Source organism: Ornithorhynchus anatinus, chromosome 13, assembly GCF_004115215.2.
Source record: "Ornithorhynchus anatinus isolate Pmale09 chromosome 13, mOrnAna1.pri.v4, whole genome shotgun sequence".
In the NCBI taxonomy this organism is placed as follows: domain Eukaryota; kingdom Metazoa; phylum Chordata; class Mammalia; order Monotremata; family Ornithorhynchidae; genus Ornithorhynchus; species Ornithorhynchus anatinus.
In genome coordinates, this window is record NC_041740.1 from 13778774 (window position 1) to 13805072 (window position 26299).

The window sequence follows — 26299 nt, forward strand, 5'->3', positions numbered from 1 at the left end:
TCATACAGATTATCCAGGGATTTGAACTAGGGTGAAGAAGGATATTTTCTATAAAAGCACAGCCTCAGGACTCTGCTTCTCTCTCCCCAAAGTTTGATTAATTTGAGTAACTGGATTTTAGGCCATGATGCAAGACCTATATTTGTTCTTGACATTTCCTTAATGATGCAGGATGATGAGCCAGAACTAAATAAAGGATATTTACATGTAACTTTTTTTACTTATACCCACTACTCCCCAGGCAGTCAGTCCACATCATTTTATTGAGCAGATGCTGTGGGGAAAACACTGCACTAAGAGTGGTACAGAGATAAAAAGGAAGTAGAAGGTACAGTCCTTGACCTTGAGAATTTTACAAACAGGAGACGAAATATAGAGATCAATGAATTGATCAATTGATCAGTGGTATTTATTGAATCCATTTTTCTAAGTGTTTGGGAGAGTACAAAATAAATAAGACAAACATTCCGTGGATTCAAGCTCACAGTTAATAGGGGGATTCAGACAAAATTTATTCACAAATAGTGTGTCCAGGAAGATGTAACAGAAATAGTTTTAGTATATCAGGATGAATAGTGGGATAAGAAATTTAATATAGAAACAAAAATCCAAATAAAAATATTCATACATATGTAAGTGCTGAAGATAAAACAGTAAAATTAACACAGAGAAACCCAGGTCACAGAAACATTTACACAATTTTGGGAAATATATGTGTGCAACCAAACTCAAGTGACAGCAACATGGCAATTTACATGCTCACCTTGAAATTGCAGAAATACATTCACTGGACAAACTAAAGTTTTGTTTGGGCCACTAAGAAACATGTAGATTCTGTAATGCCCACAATAATAATTATAATAATGATAATGATACTGTTACTAATAATAATGATAATAATAGTGGTATTTGTTCAATGCTTACTATATTCCAAGTGCTGGGGTAGTACAGTATAAAACCACACAGGGCTCACAGTCTAAGGGGGAAGGGTATTTAATTCTCATTTTACAAGTGCAAAACCTGAGGCATAGAGAAGTTAAGTGACTTGTCCAAGATCACACAGCAGGCAAATGGCAAAGCTGGTATTAGAACCCAGTTCTCCTGACTCTCAGTCTTATGCTCTTTCCAAAAGGCCACACTACATTTACTTCTGTGTCAAACTGAACATGGCTGTTCTCTAGGCAGACATAGCCTCCACCTCCAGGCAAGGGTAAAGACAGAAGACCCTCCCAACTGTATCTTGATTTATCCCATTCTGGATGATAGAAATAGAGGCTGGGCTGCAGTTCATGGGAATGTGGGAAGATTTCATTCTTCCTCCCCCACCATTCTCTGTCCATCCTGTGGCTTTGGGGGAGCCACGGTAATTAGTAGCTTAGGAAGGGCCCATACGGACCCTCTCCTCTCATTCACTAGCCTTAGCTTTGTTTCCCAATCCCCACAGTTTATTACAAATCAAACAACAATGAGATAGCTAACAGGTCTAGACAGTGACTCAGAGGTAATTTCATTTCTCTTGGGTTGGTGCAATCACCCTATTTTGCCTCTAAGGTTCTTTGAAACTTTAACACAATGTTCTTTTTTAAAAACATTAAGTGCTCAATAACTACAATTGAATGAATGGACGAACTGGAAGCATAGATCCTCAGGCACACGATCTATATGAAAAATACAGTTTTGGTCCTTTGTGCCTAATACAGGCGCTTTTCCAGAAGAGCACCTTTCATTCATTCATTCATTCCATAGTATTTATTGAGCGCTTACTATGTGCAGAGCACTGTACTAAGCGCTTGGGATGAACAAGTCGGCAACAGATAGAGACAGTCCCTGCCGTTTGACGGGCTTACAGTCTAATCGGGGGAGACGGACAGACAAGAACAATGGCAATAAACAGTCAAGGGGAAGAACATCTCGAAAGAACAATGGCAACTAAATAGAATCAAGGCGATGTACAATTCATTAACAAAATAAATAGGGTAACGAAAATATATACAGTTGAGCGGACGAGTACAGTGCTGTGGGGATGGGAAGGGAGGGGTGGAGGAGCAGAGGGAAAAGGGGAAAATGAGGGTTTAGCTGCGGAAAGGTAAAGGGGGGATGGCAGAGGGAGTAGAGGAGCCAAGGTGGGAGAGACGGAGGAGCCAGAGATTGAGATGAAGAGGATGGGAAGGACTGAAGGACAGATGGCAGAAGACAGACAGTAGGAATGAGATGTTGGGAAAACACACAAGCATGCATGTGCACACACACACATATACACACATAATGTCTGTCTTATAGTCACTAATGCTAACGCTTCAAAAGAAGATGTTCAATCTCTCTTCTGGCTGTCAATAAGTAAACTATTTTTCCAATCAATTATGAGACCCTGAGAGATGCTGGCCAGTTGGATCTTAGCCATACCCACCCAAGTCTCAATGGGTCAACACAGTTTCCTCTGGGTTCTGCTGAGTGTTCTGTCCCAGGATAGTTAATGGAAAGAGCACGGGCTTTGGAGTCAGAGGTCGTAGGTTCTAATCCCGGCTCAGTCACTTGTCTGCGGTGTAGCCTTGGGCAAGTCACTTAACTTCTCTGGGTCTCAGTTCCCTCATCTGTAAAATGAGGATTAAGTCTGTGAGCCCCACATGGGACAACATGATTATCTTGAATCTACCCCAGTGCTTAGAAGGGTGCTTGGCAGATAGTAAGCGCTTAACAAATACCATCATTATTATTATAATAAATGTTTTGGAATCTGATTATATTGTTATATAATCTGTAACATTGAACTCTCACAAGTACCCCGTCAGAGGGCAGGGACTGTCTCTATCTGTTACCGATTTGCACATTCCAAGCACTTAGTGCAGTGCTCTGCAAATAGTAAGCGCTCAATAAATACTATTGAATGAATACTCTGGATCTGATTCAGAGACCAGTGTTCCCACCCTTACTCACACAGCAACTATTACCGGATGGGCACTTCCATGGATCAATCAATCCATCTGTCCAGAGCACGGTACTGAAGGCATAGGGGAGAGTAAGTAGACACGATCCTTGCCCTCAGAGAGCTTACAATCTACTGGAGGAGACAAACATTAAAATAAGTTACATGTATGGAAAGCAACTGCGCATATACACATGTACATAAGTTCCATGGGGGTGGGGTGAGTACTTAACTGTTTGCAGGGTACGGACTCAAGTGCATAGGTGATGTAGAAGAGAGGGAAATAATTAGGGAAAATGAGAAGTTAGTTAGGGAAGGCTTCCTGGAGAGAGTTTAGAGATATTCACACCCAGCCATTCTTTCTCCTGGCACCCTTCATCAGCTGTCTCTGGATAGAAAGGGGGCAGAACAAGGGCCTTCCTTGGTCCCACCCAAAGTAGGCAGAGAAAAGACATGAGAAATGTAAAACAGCATGGCCTAGTGGAAAGAGCCCAGGCCTGGGAGTCAGAGGGCCTTAGTTCTGCCAATTGTTTGCTGTGTGACCTTGGGCAAGCCACTTAACTTCTCTGTAATTCAGTCTCCTTAACTGTATAATGGGGATTAAATCTTATTTCCTCCTATTTAGACTGTGAGATCCATGTGGGACAGAGACTGTGTCTAACCTGATTAACTCATATCTACCTCAAAGCTTAGAACAGTGCCTGACACATAATAAACACTTAACAAATACAAAAAGAACAATAATAATAATAGTAATACTTGAGGAGTTGTAGCAGCCCCTGTGCGGTAGCTGCCTGGGATTTCCCAGAGTGCTTTTTTGGGGAGTTTGGCTTTTGTATAGGTAGTCACCATGGCAAGAGTTGGAGCTCACAATATTTATCTGTCCTTTCCCCTGGGGACCACTACGGGTCTTAGGATGCCACAACAACTTCACTGTGTTCTGGGAAAGAACTTCCCTGCCTCTTGTTTTGAAACCCTCCTTATTTCAAAGCCTGTTCACAGTCAGCAGAGCTGATGTTTCATTTAGTGAGGTTAAAAAAAACAACGAATGGAGTCTTGACAGATCTAGGATGAAAATGCATAAGATGCATAAGATGAAAATTCCCTTCTGGGCCCAATTGCTGGCTGTCTCTGTGGATTATCATTCCTGCCAAAATCTGTCATTAGTAGTGGGTGGGAGGATGAGTTAATGAGATGCCCACACTGAAAGCCAAACCTCCCCAGATGCCGTGATGCGAGAATGCTGCTAGGATCATAGAGCTGAAGTCCATATGGATTTCAGTAAGGATGGATGTGAGGAAAGGGTCATGGAGGCAAGTGAATATTTAGTTCAATGCAAGAAATGACCCTAGAAGAGGCAGGGCTGGGGTATGGTGACTGACCTGACAAAATGGAAAAATGGAAGAGGTACTAATTTTGCTGTATTCCAGCACTGTGGCTGTTAATCTTGCTCTTGGCCTACTCCCTGCTCTCTCCTATCCCACAGCACTCATTTTTTAATAGTATTTTAATGGTATTTTTATGGTATTTGCTAAGCACTTATTTGCCAGACACTGTATTAGCTCTGGGATAGATACAAGCTAATCAAGTTGGACACAGTCTGTGTCCTTCATGGGGCTCACAGTCTTAATCCCCAATTTACAGATAAGGTAGCCAAGGCACAGAGAAGTGACTTGCCCAAGGTCACATAGCAGACAAGTGATGGAGCTGGAATTAGAACCCAGGACTCTCAGGTTCATGTTTTATCCACTATGCCATGCTGCTTCTCTCAGGTTTGGGGTCTCCCACTTTTGGCAGTCAGGAATGTGTTGTTGATCTCCCCATTCTCTGATTTCAATTTTTAGTTACTAGTCTCTGCAACTGTTCCCCAAACCCACATCTCCATGACTCATAAAAGGGGTATACGATGTGGTGTGCTCCTAATTCTTGGGGGAGTCCAAGGGACTTTTCACAGCTAACTATCTAGTAGTTGCCCAGATACCATGTTTATTAGCCCATAGAGACTGGAAGATTGCTTATTTCCATGATTGGGCTGTGTGTCTGGGATATGAATTAGTTCAGTCCTTTAGTTTAACCATATCCCCTCTAGACTGTATGCTTATGTGGGCAGGGAACCTCCCTACCAACGCGGCTGTAGTATACTCTCTCAAGGGCTTCATACAGTGCTCTGCACACAGTAAGCAAACAACAACAATAATAATAATATCTGGTAAGTGCCAAGCACTGTACTAAGCGCTGGAGTAGATACAAGATAATCAGTTTGAACTCATAACCTGTTCCACCTAGGGATCACAGTCTAAGTGGGAGGGAAAACAGATATTGAATCCCAGTTTCATAGATAATGGCAACTGAGGCATAGAGAAGTCAAATGACTTGACCAAGGTCACATATCAGGTATGTGGCAGAGCTGGGATTAAAATATCACTGATTGATTGATTGATTGATATCCAGTCTATTTCTTTGCTCCCCTCACCTCTCTGCTCTAACATAGAAAGAATGGGATTCCATGCAAAATAGTTTATGGTATTCTGTTAGCAGAAGCTGGTACTTTTGAAAGCTAAGATGTGATTGATCAATCAATCAGTTAATCCTATTTATTAAACACTTACTGTGTGCAGAGCACTGTATTAAGCACTTGGGAGAGTATAGCATAACAGAGTTGGTAGACCTAGAAACACTTGTGCTACATGCCCAATTACATGAGCTCTCCTGACTGGGACTGTCCATGCTCCCCTAGCTACCCAGAATGATATACTCAGACCCTTTAATTAATCAATCGATCATATTTATTGAGCACTTGTAGTGTGCAAAGCACTGTATTAAGCGTGTGGATGAGTAGAACATAACAATATAGTAACATAACCCTTGAGCCAAGAAAGGACACCTGATTTGAAGATACCCTTCCAACCCAACTCCTGCCCCTACACACTCCCTTGCACACAAATTAGGAAACCTCCAAACCAGTAGCTGAATAACTGAACAATCTTGAGTTGGTTAAATGAACATAGAACAATTTTCCTCTTCTAATTTGCAGCTACCTCTAATCCTCCTTTGGACCCTCACCTGAAATTCCTTCTCGAAGGGGCCACACCTCAGACACCCAGGACTTTCAAAGATGCCCAGGCTTAGCCTGGAGGGTTTTGGACTCAGAAAACTCAGTGTCCTACTTTTCTCCTATTTTCCCTCCATGTGACTCTCAGGGTTTCTCTAATCTGATTTAAAGGATAAACCCCTGTGCCAGAACCTTGCCTTGTCTCAGTATTTCAAAAATTTCAATAGCGATGCTGAAGGGTTGAGTGTAAACACTAAGGGGAATTTAGTGCCTGCTGATCATCTCCGGTTAAAACAACCTGGTGAATAGTTTCAGAAAATAGAATGGATCACAAACACTTTCCCCATCCTCACTGGCCACAGGTAGCAATTTTATGCCCGAGGCCCACATCTTAGGAGATGAGGACCACTCTACTCTCTGGTGAACATGATGCCAGAGAATCAGTTTCCCGAAAATATCAGCAAATAACTTTGCTAAAGTCTCACCACTTCAGTGAGTTGGAGAAAAAAGCCATTTACCCTCTGCCCTAACAGCACCCTTCATCCACAATAGCTGAAGGTTTAAGGATTTGATCTTGGTAGAACAAAAAGACAACATGATTCTAAATTTGGCAGAAATGCCTTGTTTGTAATTTCACCTGGGTTTCTAGTTTATTGGAAGGGACCTAAATGTCATCAGGATTATATTAAAAGATGCCCCAAATTTAGGTTTGGCACTGGGATCAAATTTGAGGGGCTCCCTTCTCACATCCACTCAATCTAGTGTTTGCTGTAGTGGTTCCGTGGCTGTCCATCTACCACTTATATGGATGATGCAGTTTTTCCTTTTAGATAAAGTTTGCCAAATTCAGACTTCAATTCCTGGACATGAGGCTAAGAAAGAGAGGTATTTAAAAGTATTCTGGGAAATTTTCTCAATGTTCTTTCATTCAGACATATGGCTGAAACATAAGACCCATTCATTTTTGGATGAAGACACATAAAGCCAGCTGAATCAAAGCACTGTCATCATCATTAATATTTATTAAGCACCTACCATGTGCAGAGTACTGTACTAGTTTCCTGGAGTCTTGGAACAAAGTAAAATTTCTGATCTCTTCCCATAAGGATCTTACCATCTTAGTCCCAGAATCCCATTTTATTCAATGATCATTCTATGTCTTGACACTGCCGAAGGTTTCAAAGATAAATAAAAACAACTCTATAGCAACTCGACATCTAATTGTGCATGACCAAAACACAAGGGAAAATTCCTCCTAATTCCCTCTTGAGCTGATGATGCCTTTAAGCGAGGAACTATAACCTATATTATTGCATGTGGGCAGCAAAACCTTGAAGTAATTTTTTTCTGTAAAACTGAAGGAAGAGCAATTTCCCCAGTCACAAATGTTCTGTTTGTTGTTAAAAGAAATGTTAAAATGTTAAATTGGGGGTGTTTTTCATTTCCTAAGTGCCAAAGTCTTGTTTTATGGGAGAAAGTTTGTATAAGGGTATGGTTAGTTATTCTTACATTTTATATAAATCTATCATGCTCCTGCTTTTTCTCTTCCTCGATGTTGAAACTCATTTTCCTGTGGTACCAAGCAATTACTACAGTGGTCTGCACACAGTAAGCACTCAATAAACACTACCGAATTATTGACTGAAAAACTTTCTTCCTTTCAATGCCTCTATTTTGGGGACCCTACTCTGTATTGCTGTTAGTAATATAAAAATAATTTTCATTTCCCAAAATATAACATTGCAGCATCGTTGCAGGTTCTGTACCATGACAATGCAGAATTTTTTGGACTGGAAACATGATATCTCAATATATCAAGGAGAAGTTGTTTCCAGCTGGATTACAGCCAAGCATTCTGATTGAACACAAGACAGCTCCTAGAGGGTGACTGGCTGAGCAGATTGGGTCTTAGGAGGGGTAAGAGCAGGGTTAAAATGGGAGAGGGTAAGGATGAAGAAGAGCAACAAGGAAAAGTAAGAGGAGGGGAGCCAGGAAGATGAGGAGGAGCTGTGGGAGAGACAGCTGGCAGAACCCACCTCTTGGGAGAGAATCTTGCTGTCTAGCCTTGCTGATTTATTTCCATAAAATGGTGCTTGTGACTATCATCCTCTAGACTGTAAGCTTGTTGTGTGCAGGGAACACGTCTACCAACTCTGTTATATTGTACTCCCACAAGCCCTTAGTACAGTACTCGGCACCCAATCAGTGCTCAATAAATGCCATTGATTGACTGACCGATAGGAAGAATCGGGGTTGGAAGCACTGACAACGACAGTGATTGGAAAGGGTAGAAAAAGGGCAAGGGCAGGGACACCCAGATCCACAAACAAAAGTAAGGAGCAATGGGCTAGAAGGAGACCATTCATTCCATTCTATGGCCTGAGAGAAAATGCTGAGCTGGTAGCTGACTGCGTGGGTGCCCTCAGTATGCCAAGTAATAGCAGAGAGTGGCCCGCAGTGGAAACTGGATAGGGAACAAAAGTAGAGCATGATGTAAGGGCCTCCTCCCTTAAAATCATTTCCTTTTTGTTTCCATCAGAGTCAATTTACTAGACATTCAGGACACCCATTTACTCAGAAGAAGATTCTGACCACTAATGTGCATAAGGTAATACAGCCAGCATCAGACAGCTATGCCATAACACCCAAGGCTGATTCCTATATTAACCTTGTTTATCCCAGGAGCATTCACTGGTCCTGTTCTGCTTCTAACCTCTCCCAACATAACACCACATAACTCTTCTATTACCTTCATTGCCACCTGTCCCTAGATTATTCTGTGGCTATGCAGATTTAAAGTGTTTTTTCTAAGATGGGATGATAAAAGATTCTGGTTGAATAAAGTTAGGGAGCTAATGGAAGCATTTACTTTTGTAGATGAAGCTCATGCTAGAATACATGCCAGAAGACGCAGATTTAGTTCTGCTGCTGACATATTGAACAAATGAAGCCAAATTGTAACCAAGACCTCTGTTTTCCCATATATAAAATGCATACTAAGCACTTAGTCCAGTGCTCTGCACACAGTAAGCACTCAATAAATACGAATGAATGAATGAATGAATGAATGAATGGGGAGTAAAGGGTTGATTCAGGTTTATAAAATGCTCTGAGTCTTTGAAGAAAGGGCCTATAGAAATACAAGATGAATTTTTTTGTTGTTGAAATTTAATAAGATTTGATATCTTTAGGAACTTTAGTCTAAATAAAGTCTTGGAAAGGGCCAGTTTATAGTTGTTATGGTGCTTTGGTTGGTTACCTTTAACCCGATACCTAATAAAGGGAAAAATCACTTAAGTCTAACAGGTAGTAAGTCAGACGCCCTTTACGCAGTCTAGGATGAGAAGCCCAGGACTACAGAGGGCACCGAGCCTGCTTTGCACTAAAAAAGAGCACTTCCAGGTCATCGTGGGGGCATGTCCATGGTTTGGTGTGAAGAAGCTGAAACTGACCAGGCCTTTTGAGAAAAGTGAGAATGAGTTTACTTTTCCAGAAGTGTTTGAAAGGATTAGTGGCTGACTGTGGCCAGTTCCTTGTTAACCCCTGGGAACGAAGAGAGAAAATGAGGTAATGGTCTCTCCGGCAATGACAAGCATTCCCTGGCTGCGGCACGCCTCAGGGAGAGCAGGGAAAGTGATGATTCACTCTGGAAGCTTCTGTTAAGCAAGAACAGTTGATTTTCTTTCTGCCGATCAGTAGTGCCTGAAGTCCTCCAGAAGACAGGTTGTTGTCAAGACTACATTCCTGTGAGGCAACAGAGTTCATCTCTGCTGATATTCCCCCTTAATGCTCCTGTTTTGGGGCGAGTTGGTGACATAGGGAGAAAAGCAACAGGGCCAGCAGAATCAAATAAATGGGTTTTTGAATACTGAGCAGCCGGGGCCTGTGTAGATAAAGTTCACTGAACGTGTTGAAGCAGCCGAGCCAGTTTTCACGGTGCTAGGCTCCTGGGCGGGGCTTTCAGTAGCGCTCCTGGATCCGGGTGTCAGACTCCAGAATAGGCTGTGTCCAGTCCCCGTGGTCTGTGACTAGTCCCATCTCCCTCCGTTGGTGCCCTTAGCAGGAGAGGGTGAATATTACTGATGGATTCCCAACCGGATCCTCATCCTCTCTCTGGAGCCTCCAAGTCACCGAGTTCAGGCTCCGGTCACCTAGAAAACCCCCGGGGTGCCTCTGGGGTAATGCTTGTCTGGGGTCTCTGTAGACAGTTGAAGCTGAAACTTACTGGTTTGGTTTCTTCAGAGGGAAAGTGTCTACCAACTCCGTTATTGTATACTCTCCCAAACATTTTGTACAGTGCTCTGCACAAAGTGAGTGCTTAATAAATACTGCCGATTGATTCAGAGAGGGACCGAAGATTGGCCCCTACAGCTCCTAATAATTGTGGCAATCGTTAAGTGCTTACTATGTACTAAACACTGGGGTAGATACGGTACAATCAGATCAGACACTATCCTTGCCCCAGATAGGGCTCACAATCTAAGGAGGTGGTAGAAAAAGTATTTTATCTCCATTTTTTTACAAATGAGGACACTGAGGTACAGTGAAAAAAAGTTATTTGCCCAAGCAAGCAAGCATATAGCAGATACAGGATTAGAACCCAGATATTTCAGACCCAGGTTCTAGCAGGCAGACACCCTTCCCCAGGGCTCACCATGCGATATGTCGAACAGCTTCTTACCCCACATATGGAGATCTCAACCCAGGCTCAGATCTATCCCTTCATTTATTTTAGAAAGGGATGAGTGTTGACTCTGACAAGGGGGCAGTGGGAAAAGAGAGGAATAGGGAACTAAAGCCTAGTTTGTAAGTCACTGTTCCCTTGATCCCTCAGTTCTGGTGATTGACTATCTGTTGTCAAGCCAACTGACAAATGCTGCATATCTGTTGGAACAGTTCAATCTGATGTATCCATTAGTTACGCTGATGATCTTAAGGGTCACCCAGGCCTTCCCCCAACCTCCAGGAGGAAGAGAAGCAGCGTGGCTCAGTGGAAAGAGCACGGGCTTTGGAGTCACGGCTCATGAGTTCGAATCCCAGCTCTGCCACTTGTCGGCTGTGTGACTGTGGGCAAGTCACTTAACTTCTCTGCGCTTCAGTTCCCTCATCTGTAAAATGGGGATTAAGACTGTGAGCCCCACGTGGGACAACCTGATTCCCCTATGTCTACCCCAGCGCTTAGAACAGTGCTCGGCACATAGTAAGCGCTTAACAAATACCAACATTATTATTAATGAGGTGGTGGTGGGAGCCAGGGCCTGACCCAGCCCTGACCATAACTTATCCCCGGGACCACTGTAGACCTCAGGTCCCCTCAAGCCCCCAGCCCACATTGGGGAAAACCACCCAGATTGGGACCTCATGGCCAGAACCACCCTGACCCCCTCCCTTTTCTAAAGCTTTCTGGTCACCCTAGATGCTGGTACTGCAGCTGTTGTTATAGGCTAACCCCGGGACTGTAAGCTCCTTGTGGACAGGGACTATGTCTGTTATATTATTATATTGTACTCTCCCAAGTGCTTAGTACAGTTCTCTGACTGACTGACTCCCTTTTCTGAATCTCTCTGGTCAACCAAATGCTGCTATTCCTGCTGTTGTTACAAGCTAACCCTAGGATGCTACTGACACCCCTAAAGGAGCAGGGACTTGGGATGCCCTGCCAATGGTAGAGACCTGACTGGGCAAGGCTTGGCCCGCTAATCCCAAACCCAGACAGCTGGTGGGCCAGGTTGGGCTATGCACCTCCAAACCAAGAGAGGTTTGAACGAGATTTGGATGCTGCCCTGCTACTCTGTTTGGGGACAGATTCAGGCCAGGTAGTAGGTGGGAAAAGGAAAAAGGGGGAAAAGGTGCATCGTGGTCTTCATGGCTTTCTTCCAGTTTTCTTCATGGCTTTCTTCCAGTTTCCAGAGTGGGTCTCCTGGCTGTTGGGCACACCCTGCCAGCTCTTGGAGGAAGGAGGAAGTAGCAACAAGAGGTTAATGGGTTGTGAAATGCTCCCACTGTCAAGTGCTAGGCTCTTTGGCCACAAGCACTCAAGGGATCAAATAGATTACATCTCTCAGGTAAGAAAGCTACTAATGGTTTACTTGGAAAGAAATCGAGGGGAAACTGCTTTTTCTCTTTCCTTGCACTAAATCTCTGTCATATTGTCTCCTTCGCTGAGAAGCAGTGACCTAATGGAAAGAGCCTGGGCCTGGGAGTCAGAGGACCTGGGTTCTAATCCCAGCTCTGCCACTCGTCTGCGATGTGACCTTGGGCAAGTCACTTCCCTTCCTCTGTACCTCAGTTCCCTCATCTGCAAAATGGAGATTCAATAACTGTTCTCGCTCTTAGACTGTCAGCCCCATGAAGGCCCTGATTATCTTGTATCTACCCCAACGCTTAGTACAGTGCTTGACCCATAGTAAGCGCTTAATAAGCACTTAACAAATAGCACAGTTATTATTCTCTTAGACTTCATGTTAGTTTTCCATACTTGATAGCTCTCCTTTCTTCCTCCACTGGATAGACGTGTTGCCCTTAGAATGAATGGGTAACCAACCAGCCCAACCTTGCAAAACTGAGGAAGCGGCATCACAGTTTAGGACAGGAAGTTAGTGAGACCCTGACACTGACTCATTTATTTTGACCATTTGATGCCTAGCTGGGTAAGGACTTGATTCTCCCCAGAGGCAACCTTGTTCTCTTGCATATTTCAGCCAAATAATCCTGAAGTGAGAATTTTGTTCAGCCTACCAGAGAAAGGCTATGCTGGCTTCTATGTCTCCTTTACCGCGCATCCACACAGATCAGAGCATAACAGAGAGGCAGCTGCAACAACATATAAATCCCTTTCCAGAGGAACAAGAACTTCAAGATTTACTTTGATAACTATTGGAGAAGTACAGTATCAAAGCTTTCAGTTCTGAGAAAATCAAAGAACAAAATTCCACCTTTGGGGTCATAAAATGTAACTTCCACTGGCTTCAAGAAGAGAAGGCAGAAGTGGCTTAGGAACTATCTCCCTTTTTGTTCTTCACAGATAAGTGCGAAGTAAAAGACATTTCATTTCCAAAAGATCTTCCTCAAAATTCCTTTTCTGTGTGCTGGAAGTTCTGGAGTGTACAGTATGATTAAGGCTTTCCACCAGACACAGTAAAATAAAGTTCAGACAATAGCCCTCTCTACTGCCTCTGCCCTTATCCATCTGCTTTCCTACCTCTTTGTATTAGTACCAGGTTACACAAAACATTTCCCTTTTGCCTTGCTTGTTCCTCATTCTTGTCTCCATGTTTCTCTCAAACAAGATGAGGCATTAAAGTCTTTTTTTAATGAATAAACTGATCAATTACCCTGCTTAAACCATCTGAAAGCACTTTTTCCAGACAATGAAAACATGCAGCATTAACCCCAGTCATCATCGTCATCATCATCAGTACCAATGAAACTTGATATATTATTTTGGTTCATGACACCTTGGATGTGTACATTGCTTTTATTTACCAAAGCATTTTCTCATCGATTATCTCAAAATCCCTGTGAAGTATGTAGAGGAAGGTTTTATTATCTCCATTTTGCAGATGAAGAAACTGAAGCACTGGGAGGTTAAGTGACTTGCCCAAGATCAAGCAGCACACCCATAGCAGAAGTTTGGCCAGAACCCAAGTCTCCTGTCTACCTGACCTGTGTTATTTCCACTAGTCTAGCAAATTTATTTGAAGGTACTTCCAGGCAAGACTTTTCCACGAATGTTTCTTACATTGGCCAAGATTCCTGAGGAAAGTTTAATTTATTTTATTTATGTTTTGCCCGAGCAAATGTTTTTATTCAGAATGTGAATTTGATGCCTATATTAGTTTGTCTTCACACCTACTTTTAAGACGGGTCTTATTCTTGACTGCTGAAGTGTCATAAATATTTCACTCAGTAGATGAGATTTTTAAACAACTTTATCTTTCCAAATAGAGGTTTGTGAAACATCCATTTCCATACCTCCCCAGAATACTTTAGGGTTCTCAAAATTGTAAGTGCCTTATGGCCAGGAACATGTCTACCCTCCCAAGGTCTTGGTATAGCATTCTGCACACAGTAAGCACTCAATAAATACCATTGATTGATAGATTGATTGGTGTTGAATGTAAGAAGGCAAACCCTTATTGTGAGGTCTGCTCCTTTGGGAAAAAAAGACTCTTTATTTGGCCCAGTTCAAACAAATTTGGGACTTCCAAGTATTTCTCCTGCAGTTCTAGCAAGTCCATCACTCCCCCTGAGTGCTAGGGAAGAACAGCCTTAAAAAATTCATGGAGAGTGACTGCTCATAAGAAATAAAGCAACACATCATGTCATTACAATTTTTGTTAGTGTTCTCAGTCAATTTAACCAGTTTATATTTTAGGAGTTCTCTTCAGGGGAGATCTTGAAATGGCTATATTTCTTTATTCTTTGATTTGAGGGCAAAATTGGTTTGGGTACTATAGAATTTCTCAGGATTCTTCGAAAGCCATTCTTGTCTAAGTGTATGGGGTTAATCAGCAATTCAAGCTGGGTGGAAATCTCAGAAGAAAAGTTTTTAATATAGGAGTAAAATAGAAACACAACTATACCATTTCCCATATAAGTTCCATGTAACAGCAGGGGGAATGAAAGCAAGAAGGTGTACCATCCGCAGACTGAAATCTGAATGTTTCCCCATTCTTATTCTAAAACCTATGAACTATTAAAACAAAATCATTCAAGTCATGGCCAAGAAACCATAATTTGCATAGTCCAGACAAATATGTAATCAAGGAAACACTACTGATTATTTATAACTAAAAGGATTCTAAAATGAATTTAAGACCTGTCTTTTTTGTGGTATTTGTTAGGTGTTTAATAATAATAATAATAATAATAATAATGTTGGTATTTGTTAAGCACTTACTATGTGCAGAGCATTGTTCTAAGTGCTGGGGTAGATACAGGGTAATCAGGTTGTCCCACGTGAGGCTCACAGTCTTAATCCCCATTTTACAGATGAGGGAACTGAGGCACAGAGAAGTAAAGTGACTTGCCCACAGTCACACAGCTGACAAGTGGCAGAGCCAGGATTCAAACCCGCGACCTCTGACTCCCAAGCCTGTGCTCGTTCCACTGAGTCATGCTGTTTACTATGTGCAAGACACTGTACTAAGCACTGAGGTAGATACACACTAATCAGCTTGGACACAGCCCATGTCCAACATGGGGCTCACAGTCTTAATCCCCATTTTACAGATGAGGTAACTGAGACATAGAGAAGTTAAGTGACTTACCCAGCGTTTCACAGCAGACAAGTGGTGAAGCCAGGATTAAAACGCAAGTCCTTCTGATTCCTAGCCCACGGTCTAACAACTAGACTATGCTGCTTCTCATCTAGGCCACATAGTTTCTGCTTTGAGGTCAGGTCATTGCAAAGACATAAAAATTAAACTTCCTCTGGCAGGAAGATATTGTGGCAAAATTTTGAACCTGGGGGAACTAGTGAATAAACCCTCTGAGACATCTTAGAAGAAAAAATGGAAGCAATCAATACTCTGTGAGTGTCTCAAGTCTATTTCATTTTACATAGCTCCAAAATAAAAGGTATTACCTTTAAGGTCCAATGACATCTTTGTCATATGCTCAATAAATTCTTCAACAGTAATTCAGTATCGCAGAATATTTCCCAAGATTCAAAACAGAGAGGAAGGGAAAATGTGATAACAGGAAGGAGACTGAGAAAGGGATCTTTTTCAAAGTCAGTGTATCAGGGTTAAGTGCCAGATGGGCACTTAATGCACGAGTCAGAATTCCAAAATTATCAGGGCTTAATACAGGGTGGGACCTTTAGAGATACTGAAAAAATAAATAATGAGACAGATCGATTGCTTAATGCAAAAATGTAAGCTGAAATTCTTGAAAATAGAATCAAAGAAAGAAACACATATATGGACCCGGGATGGAGGGAGAGGGCAGATCCTTGCTTCAGACTCTGGAGATTTTATTTGGGTCCTAGTGAGATTTAACTATTATACTGATGTCACAAAACATGGAATACAATAGAAATTAACAATTCCAGGAAGGTTTCCTACCTCCTCCCCAAAGACTTCAAAGGGTACCCAAAATGATTATGTTCAAATAACAGAGAAAGGTATGCTAGGGTGTACAGAGGCAGAGTCTGAATGCAGGAGGCAAACAGCTGTTTGCTCTTCATTCTGGTTAGGGGCCAGTGTCAGGGACATCTGGGGCATCTGGTCCAAGATGAACTCAGGAAATCCTGGCCCTGAGTTAGGCTCACATGGCTGGATGGCTCTTCAAGAAGACATCTGGACCAGCCTCTGTATGACCTTCCAGGGAGGGTACTTATTCATTCTTTATCTAATGTCCTCCAGGACAGAGATTCTGCAGTCTCTCTAGGAAATCTAATCTGAATATAGGCAATTTGATAATCCCCTTTCCCTGAATCCTTTGTGATTACCCTGCTATATCAAGATATAAGTATTACTTTAAATTACTAAGGAGCACTGGGTCAATCTTGGCTTACATAAGGCCTAGGAACCCATTTTAGTCTAGGATCCAGAATCAATTCAATCCCCTAGGTTGTCCATTGCAGGATCTTTGGACTTGTTATTATCAGTACTATTATTGTATTTAAGTCCCTGCTCTGGGCCATATCACTGTGCTTTGGGAAAGATACAAAATAATCAGATTGAACACATTTTCTTACCCGCAAGGGGCTCACACTCTAAGAAGTAAGGAAAACATGCATTTTATTCCCCTTTTACAGAAAGGAAAATTGAGGCCCTCAGAGGTTGAGTGACTTACCCAAGGTCACACAACAGTCCAGGCGCAAAGCTGGGATTAGACTTGATTGGGAAGGACCTAGTGCCACTATCAGTCTCCTGGAACAAAACTGCATCAGACTGAACAAGTGAAATGGGTATATCCTGAAATTCTCTGACATTCAGACCTCTTTCTCCTCAGGTCTTCATTCTCTGGGTGCTTTCTCCACCAAACATTCTTCCCAAGTTCCTTGGAAAGGTCAAGTCTATTAACTCAAATGCACTCTCCCGAGTGCTTAGTACAGTGCTCTATACACAGGAAGTGGTCAATACATACTATAGATTGATTAACTGGAAGAAGGAGGGCCTTGTGAAAGATGGCAGGAGTGGCATAAGGGGTAAAGGTAAGAGTCAAGGAAGGAGCAGGATTTAGCCCAGGATAGCCACCCCACCACCCCTCCTAGAACAGCATAGCAGAAACTTGCTGCTGGCCACAGGGTGAAGAGTGAGGGTGTCCTGCACCAAGCTGGGGAGACCAGATTCCTCACTGCAGACCCTTGGGAGATGGGCTCCTGTGTTCTACTGTTATGTCAAGGCAGTGAGGGATATGGGAACCGCTCTGTCGCATTCCTGGGGCTCTGAGGGAGGGGAGGAGAAGTGAAGGGAAGTGGAGGAAAGAGAAGGGAAGGGAGGTGGTGAGAGGGGAGGTGGGAAAAGACTCTTCCAATTGCCACTGCCATTGCCAGCTTCTCCAAACCTCTACTTCTCATCCCCTCCTTTTCTCTCCTTTAACTTCTTTTTTTCCTTTTCCTTTTTCTCCTCTCCCACTTTTTATGGTATTTGTTTATGTAGGGCTCACAATCTTCATCCCCATTTTACAGATGAGGTAACTGAGGCACAGAGAAGTGAAGTGACTTCCCCAAGGTCACACAGCTGGCAAGAAGCGGGGCCGGGATTAACGTTGGTATTTGTTAAGTGCTTACTATGTGCAGAGCACTGTTCTAAGCGCTGGGGTGGACACAGGGGAATCAGGTTGTCCCACGTGGGGCTCACAGTCTTAATCCCCATTTTACAGATGAGGTAACTGAGGCACAGAGAAGTTAAGTGACTTGCCCACAGTCACACAGCTGACAAGTGGCAGAGCCAGGATTAGAACCCATGACTTCTGACTCCCAATCCCAGCCTCTTTCCACTAAGCCACGCTGCTTCTCTTTAGCAGACGCTTTGCCCATCCTCTGTGCTTCAGTTTCCTCATCTGTAAAATGGGGATAATACTTTCTTCTCCCTTCCTCTTAAGGGATGTGTGCTTTGGTAAAAATTTAAAAAACCTATTCAAATTCACATTTTTCTTATTAAAAACACATAGTCCTTACCTTCCAGGTAAAGCATGCTCCTTACAAAACCATTACAAATGGACAAATCAAGGGAAATAGGGTTCAGATACATAATTTTACTATCTCTAAAAGTGGTAACCCTAGTTCATGATCTAAAAATATATGGGGGAGAATGGATTGACAACAAACAGAAGGAAAGATGAAACAATAAAAACTCAAAAACAAACATAGAAGCCAAGTACAGTGTTAAATATGAGAGCGAAGTCTAGAGGAGGAGTGTTTCAGGCTTTTAATGGGTCAGAGTCCAACTGTCCCAGCAGTGACCGCCACAGCAGCTGCCACAGCCTTCCCAGTGTTCTCTAAGTTGAGAAGGCCTCAGGCTGCTGCAGTTCCCTCACCCTCACAGCTGGAGGAGAGGGGATCAGTGGGAGCCCTTTCAGTGTCGGGGTGGGCAAGGCATTCGTCTGCGATCCAGCTCCCAGCAGTTCCAGTGTCAGTTTGGCCAAGTAGCCCAAAGGGTCAACTAACATCACTTGGAAACACATCTCAAAGTCACACTTTTTGTATTGGAGAAGTTTTTGTACTTTTGTTTCTCATGGTGATTTCTCTGAGCTGTCAGTGAATCACCAAACTGGAAAAGGAATAGGTATTTTTTTGTTTTTATTTTTTTTTATTTCTTGGAATAGCTATTCAGAGCAACTGTCCCCAGGTTAACCTAGAGGCAGTGAGGTCGAGAGGAGAGAACAGCATTGGGAGTTAGGAGACCCAGGTTCTAGTCTCAGCTTCTCCACTCCCCTACTCCGGGACCTTAGGAAAGTCACTTTACCTTTCTGATCCTCAGTTTCCTCATCTGTAAAACGGGAAACGATTGATTGCAAGCCCTAAGTAAAACAGTCCAATCTCATAGCTTTATATCTACCCCAGGCTGGACACATAGTAGATATTGAATAAATGCCATAACTATAATTACATGCACCTTGGGACGGTTGCTTCAGGCAGACTGGAAGGAGCTCCAGAATGTAGTGCAGAGCCCCAGTGTACAAGCCATGGCCTAGCAGTCTATGAAATTGCCTAAGTGCAAAAATGCCTATTGCATCATGACTAGATCCCTTCATTATCTACTTAAGGCCTATTCTGTGCTCCGCAAAATTACAAAAGAAGAATAAGAAGGCAATAATCCTTGCTTTCAAAGAACTTATAAACTACTGACAGAGGCCGGGAAACACAAACATGTGAAGTATGGAATGAGGTAAAAGCATAAAAAGCCAGAGGCAAATAACAAAGATAGTCATAAAAGTGGACAGAAGTCCCCTCTTGAGTTCAATTGTTGCTATCCAAAACAGCTAAGCCTTGGTCCTGTCTCTAATCTCTGACTTTTCTCCCACTGTACAGACCGATATGCAGGTAAGGGGAGGGGTCTGCTTCCCCCCGCCCCCACCCACCACCTCCTATTTGCTGCTTAGTAAATACTAAAATAATAACAATGGAAAAAAGTTCCCAAAATTCTCATCTGGTTTTTATCAGAAGACTGTCTTTCTGAAACTAGCCACCCGCTGCCTCTGCTTCTACAGTTCTTTGGTATGCTCTTCTTCCTGAGTTGTTTGTAATTGTTCTTTTCACTATCCCAGTGCCCCCTGCTAGCTGGAAGCCTATTTCCCAGAGTCTTCCTCACCCTGACTAACAGTACAAGTAGTGGATCACACTCCCCTTCCTTTGCCTTTTCCCCACAACCTGAACCTCTTCACTGTCCTGCTTTCTTGAGCCCCTCTCAATTCTCTGGGAAGAGGAAGGCCTTAGTCCTAAGCTTCTTTTCTCAGTGAGTTGCCTTTGTCCCAAAGTTTGAGATTCGCTTTATAGGCTGACCTCATCTATTGGCCATGTGCATTACTTTACAGTCCAAATAACTCTGATATTTGGTATTTTTATTTTTTGAATTCAATAAACTATAGAAGAAAAAATATTTAAAGGCACAAATGTCAATTTAGGCAGGCAGGATGCAGCCATGCAATCTGGAGCTCCTCTCATTTGGGACTCTGGAATCTACAGGGCCAGTGTTTGAGAGTTTACAGCCTAGAGGGGGAGACAGACATTAAAATAAATAAATAAATTATGAATATGTGCAAAAAAGCTATGGTGCATAGTGTGTGGTGAATATCAAGAACTTACAGGGTACAGGCCCAAGTGCATAAGCAACATGGAAAGGAGGCGAATGGGAGAAATGAGGTCCTAGTCAGGGAAGGCCTCTTAGAGGATTGGTTTGATTGATCGTGATTTTAATAGGGTTTTGGAGGTGGGGAGAGAAAAAGTCTGTTGTGTCCCAGAGGAATTTTCAAGACTAAAGATACTCTTATGTTTTAGTTCTGAGAAAGCCACCCCGATTATGGAAAGTTCCTTCATTAGTGTAAACCATATTGATTAAGAGTAAAAGGCAAGTTTCCCAGCAAAGTGGCCTCAGACTGCTTAAACTCTTCAGAGTATTTCTTAGCAGTTTCTCTAAACTCATTTTTCCTCTTTTAACCACTTCTATTGAAGTAAATCACTGTCTTTTGACACTATGAATCTTTAAGGCGAATGAAGTGCTAAATTATTTCTCGTTCCATCTAATTCTGTTTTGATTAGCCTGCATTCCTGGACTCAAGAAATTGATTATAGTCTCTGATGAGTTGTACTTTTCTCCTGAAATCTTCCCACCAAATCCACTGATGCTATATGGAAGCTGTCACCAAGTCAGACTTATGGTTCACACTTCAGCCCTCCTTTCTACTGTGTATAATTTTTATTTGGAAAGAGCAAGTCTTCTAAGGTAAATAAGCAGTGTACAAGCCATTAACTGAGGTACACACTACAGGAAGAGCTTGTTATATACAGTAGCACTTGTCAGCTAATATCTATTAAGCATTTAATATGCCTTGTGCTGTCATGAGTGTACTCAAGTCAGAGTTCTGGTTTCAGCTCTGCTATTTTCTTTCTGGGTGACCTTGGGTAAATTATTTAACCTCTCTGTGCTTCAGTTTCCTCATCGGTAAAATGGGGATATTACTTTCCTCTCCCTTCCTCTTAGGGATGTTGTGAGGATAAACGGAGATAATGTGAAAGTGCTTTGGCAAATTTTAAAAAAAACCTATACAAATTCACATTTTTCTTATTAAAAACACATAGTCCTTACTTTCCAGGTAAAGCATGCTCCTTACAAAGCCATTAAAAATGGACAAATCAAGGGAAATGGGCCTCAGGTACATATTTTTTCTATCTCTGAAAGTGGTAACCCTAGTTCATGGAAGGAATCTACCATCTTCCTTAGGTCATTCAGCTTCTGAAAAGAGAAATCCTAGTGCTACTTCTTCCTCTGGGAGAATCACACACAGGATTGGGTGAATTTTAGGGAAACAGGCATCCTTCAGTCAGGAAGAACTTGGGAAAAATTGGTTTAATACTCACTTTAGATAGACGGTTGAATGGGAGGAAGTAAGAAAGAGAAATGGAAAAGTAGCCTCTAATAAACATAAAAGAATCTCTTAATCCTGTCCTTTGACTTATATGATCACTAGAGCTATGCCTCTTAAAATGTTTTATTATATTCTCCTAAAATCAGCATATAGTAAGCGCTCAATAAATACGATTGATTGATTGAAATAGCTGACTGAACAGTGTCTTTCCAGGAGCCCGACTAATTTGAATTCCTAGATGAAACAGAAGCAGATGAAAATGGGATGCTGGAGTTAGATTCCAAAGAAATCTAGGGAGTAATTCACATTGTCCTGTGGGCATGGCTAGACTGACTTTTCTGGTGGATATGGAAATCACTTGGACTGGGTTTGGCCTTATGGGCCTTGTGGGGCTTGAGCACCAACCTGAACCCAAAGCCAGATTTCCTTCTCCTGCATGCTGCTGGATGAGATAGGGAAACTATTTTAACATTCTCTTTAGCTTTTGGTTTGCTTTCACAGCTATTACACCTTTTCAAAATGCACAGCTTGGGCTAATCTGGCCCCTAATATTCACTCCTTACAGATGCTGAGTTCCAACTCTTCTCCATTTCCAGATCTAACATCCCAAAGGGATAATCAACTATCCAAACAAGTTCTACCTGCTAGGAGCTTCACCACTAGGCAAATTGGCAAAATTGGGATGGCAAATTAGAAAGTTCTTCTGATTTCCCAGAATGTTTGGTGGAGATAACCTGACCCAAGCTGGTGATCTGCTAGATGAGCAGTTCTCCCTTGGTGCTATAGAGGTGCTGTAAGGTACAAAGAGACAAGTTACACTACCTCAGAGGTCCCTCACACATTTGCCGCCCTTTTACATTTTCCCAGAGAGCGGTGATCTGACCCAATCCAGTCCCCTAGCTGGCCTCTGACAAGACATCAACAATTACTGTAGGCTCACCACTGGATCCTCTGCTCATCTCTAATCTCATGAGAAGCTGCTTGGTGGAGACAAGGGCAGAATCCTATGGGAGAATCCTTAGACGAGTAGCTTGCCTCTTGCCCCTCTTCTTCCCCATTGCTGTGGTTCCTTGAAGGAAAAATCAGTGGGATTCATTTCAGAAATTATTTAGGAACTACTACGGGAGTGTTAATGCAAAATATGTTATTTACTTCTCTCTAGTAGTCTTAACATGTTGGACAAAACCCAACCAATCCAGAAATGCATTCTACAACTTCTGCAACCCCAAGCCCCCAAACCAATACATTTTTTTTCTGCTGGCATCCCTGGGTAAAAATAGACTGATTTTGAGGGGAACTAAATAAGAAAAGTTGATTTGATAATCTTTATTGTTTTCATCATAATAATGTCAGAACTTTGAAACTACTTTTTTCTAGCTCAGCTGCCAATAAAGCAGAATCTCACCCCACTCAACCTACAGTCTGGTTGGCATCCAAAGGTGAATTGTTTTTTCTTTCTTCAGTTCTTTTAGTACAGATAGAGTTATGGTATTTTTGTCTAGTAGAAGAAAGGTAACAGAATTCAAGAATGAATGGGTATTTTGTTAAAAGCTGCATGTAAAACTCCTCAATCATATATGTCTCCCTAAGTCATGGGAATAAAAATGGTGAGGACTGATCCACCAGACTTCCCCACCTTCAAAACCAACCTTAAACCCTACCTCCTCCTCCAAGGCTTTCCTTGCTTCCCTCTAGACTATAAGATTGTTGTGGGCCCAGAATGTGTCTACCAACTCTGTTGTATTGTACTCTCCCAAATTCTTAGAACAGTGCTCTGCACACAGTAAGTACTTAATAAATATGATTAATTTATCAGCAAGCCAAGTCTTAGCCACCCAATAGTTTTCTCCAGAACTTACACATACACTTTTGCCCATCCATGGCACTTGTGTGAATGTATTTATGATTATGATTGAACATTCAATTTCTTAATTCTCATTCAGCTGCTTGAAAATATTTTCATGGCTGACTCTGTTACAGTGCAAAGTCCTTGTGGACAGAGTACATATCCTGCGCTCCTGTTATAATATTCCAAGTGGTTATTACAGTGCATCACACTTAATAGATGCTCAGTAAATACCATTACTACTATTATCATATTGAATTTATTTATGATTGGTATTTTAAATAGCTTGGCTTTAAAAAGTTCTTTACTTAAAATTAGTTTCTGAAAATGTGTGAAAACCATCAGAATTACATATTTCAATTGAAATATATTTGAATCAATAACTATATTCAAAACCTCATAATTTAAAAATTCTTAAAAAAGCTGTTCATCAATATTAGAGGAACAGATTTCTGGAAAAATGTAAGTGGACTTCAGACACCTCCAGTCACAAACATTTGGAAATCATAGAGTGAGTTAAAATGGCTACTGAGTAGCCATAAATGGGTTCAGGAGTGGTCAACCAGGATGTGCAGTCTGACATGTTGACTCCCCAGTTTTTCTTCTTATGGTCTTTGCTGAGTGCTTACTATGTGCCAGGTACTGTTCTAAGCACTGTTCTTGTTTGATTCAATTTGAAGTTAGGAAAATGATGGATTTGGTGATTTTCTTAATGGTTTTTGTTTCTCCTCTGTCAGAGCCCGGTGTTGGGTAGGGATTGTCTCTATTTGTTGCTGAATTGTATTTTCCAAGCACTTAGTACAGTGTCTGCACACAGTAGGTGCTCAATAAATATGACTGAATGAATGAAGGAGCCAGAGGTGCACCCTGTGCAGATCACCCAGTATGCATCATCTTAACTTATTTTCAGCTTTGAAGGCCCAGTGCAAATTGTTGGGAAATTATTTTTATGTAATTGGATGCTGACTAATTTTCTTCAATAACCAGGTTTCCAGAGAATGTCACCATTATATTTATTTCTAATTAATTCAAAGCTCCTGAAGCTCAATTCAAAGAATCTATTTATTTTTAAATGGAAAGTAGTTTTTACATAATTTTTACATAATTGGCTCTTGCCTCTACTACCTGTGCCCTGGCTCATTTTCCAGGGAAAGGTATAGTACATTCATTTGAAAACTATTTTATACCTTTGACAGACTGATACAAAGGATGCCATTATTTATAAAATGGAAAATTTTTTCTTCGTATAAATGAACCCTACCTACTCTACTTCAGCAATATTTTCCTGATTTTCCAGGGAGAGAAAAGGTCACTGGGTCTACGTTGTAAGAATCATTGTAACTCAGAATTTTAATTATATCATTTAATCACTCAATTGTGAAATGTATTTTGGCCCTGTTTGGTTTCCTTTTGAAACAAAGTCTCACCAGGTGGGAATAAATAACTTAGCTGTGTATGGACCTTCTCCTAGGATAATGGTCTATCATTCATTAATTAATTTGACAAAATAATCTTGCTTCTTTAAATGTGAAATATTCCTTCATTGCAGCTTTCCTAACGAGTGCCTGTGATTAGTCCCCGATTGTACCTACATGTACATTGGTGCATCAGTTGATTTTCCTGCAGATGTAAAAAGCCAAGGTGGTGTCATGGAGGATAATTATTAGCAAGGTCCCATAGGAATCTACCTCTGATGTTGTTGTTGCTCAGAGTCAAGTTAAAGCTCTGACGGACCCAGGGTAGAAGGAAGACAGGTGAGCAATTCCAGGCTAAAGTTTGTCTCCTTCCATTTTCTGTGGAATAAGCCTCTCTTCCTGGAACTGCTGGGACTGTTTTCAATCCCTTAACAGGGGTGGCAGAAGCAAGAGCAGTGGGAAGGTGTGTTCTTGGGATGGCCCCTCTGAGGACAGCGAGCCTACGGCAGATGCTCACATGGCAAGTGGTTAAAGTAAACCCTTTTTTCACTGCTCCTAGAATGTCTATATTTGTTTATTTAATGGAATTTGTTAAGCACTTACTATGCATCAAACACTGTTCTAAGCACTGGGGCAGGTACATTAGGTTGGGCACAGTCCCTGTCTCATATGGGGTTCACAGTCTAAGTAGGAGGGAGAGCAGGTATCCTCATTTTACAGTTGAGGAAATTGAGGCACAGAGAAGTTAAGTGATTTGCCCAAGCTCACACAGCAAGCAATTGGCAGAGGCAGGAATAGAACTCAAGTCTTTCTGACTTCTAGGCCCACATTCTCTCCACTAGGCCAAGCTGCTTCTACCGATAATTATCAGGCAATGGGCAGAGAATAGCCATAATGTGCCCCTGTTACCTGGGTGTTTGCATCCCAAATTACACTGTGTGGAATGCTCCTATAAAATGAAACACTAATTCCCACCAGCTGGGCTGCTGGGTGGGGTCTCCATGCTTCCAAGGATGCCCTTTTGACCTAGAGTACTCTAGTATACCCCAAACAGCTGGGCACTAAATATGGACTGAAAAGCAGGTTTATATCCCAGGGGGAGGGCAGATGGGATATCCTATTCGCATTAGAACCCTCCTTGTTAAGCATGCTGTGGACCTGTCCTGTAATAATAATCATAATGATAGTATTTGTTAAGCACTGTATGTGCCAAGCTCTGTTCTAAGCACTGAGGACCCTATTGGGGTAGAGGAGGAGGGTGGAGAAGAGAGGGGCTGGTCACAGGGAAACAGGCACTAGGACCTGTTATTAAATTGTTCTCCGTCATTTCCAGGGGACTTTGTACCATCAGTCAATCATATGTATTGAAGCATTAATTGATGACTAGTAGAAGACAGTTTCCAAAATGAAACAATAAAAACTGCAAGGGATTTCCAAGCTGCATGTTCCTGTCAGCACCTAAAATCTAATATTATATTTTGAAAAGTTGCACTGCACTGATTTACAACCCTATACAATCCTAA

At 41.9% G+C, this 26299-nt stretch overlaps 1 long non-coding RNA gene across 2 annotated transcripts in view; it reads right to left on the minus strand.

Annotated features, from left to right (window-relative positions):
• LOC114815919 overlaps positions 1-26299 on the minus strand; it is a 61449-nt gene that overhangs the window by 22767 nt on the left and 12383 nt on the right. The window contains exons 2-3 of one of the 2 annotated variants that reach the window (XR_003763715.2): positions 22456-22584; positions 9142-10030 (exon numbers count right to left, since the gene is read on the minus strand). This is a non-coding gene — a long non-coding RNA (uncharacterized LOC114815919). Of the gene's footprint in view, positions 1-9141; positions 10031-22455; positions 22585-26299 lie in introns of those variants that run through there. The other variant, XR_003763714.2, reaches the window with a different exon arrangement.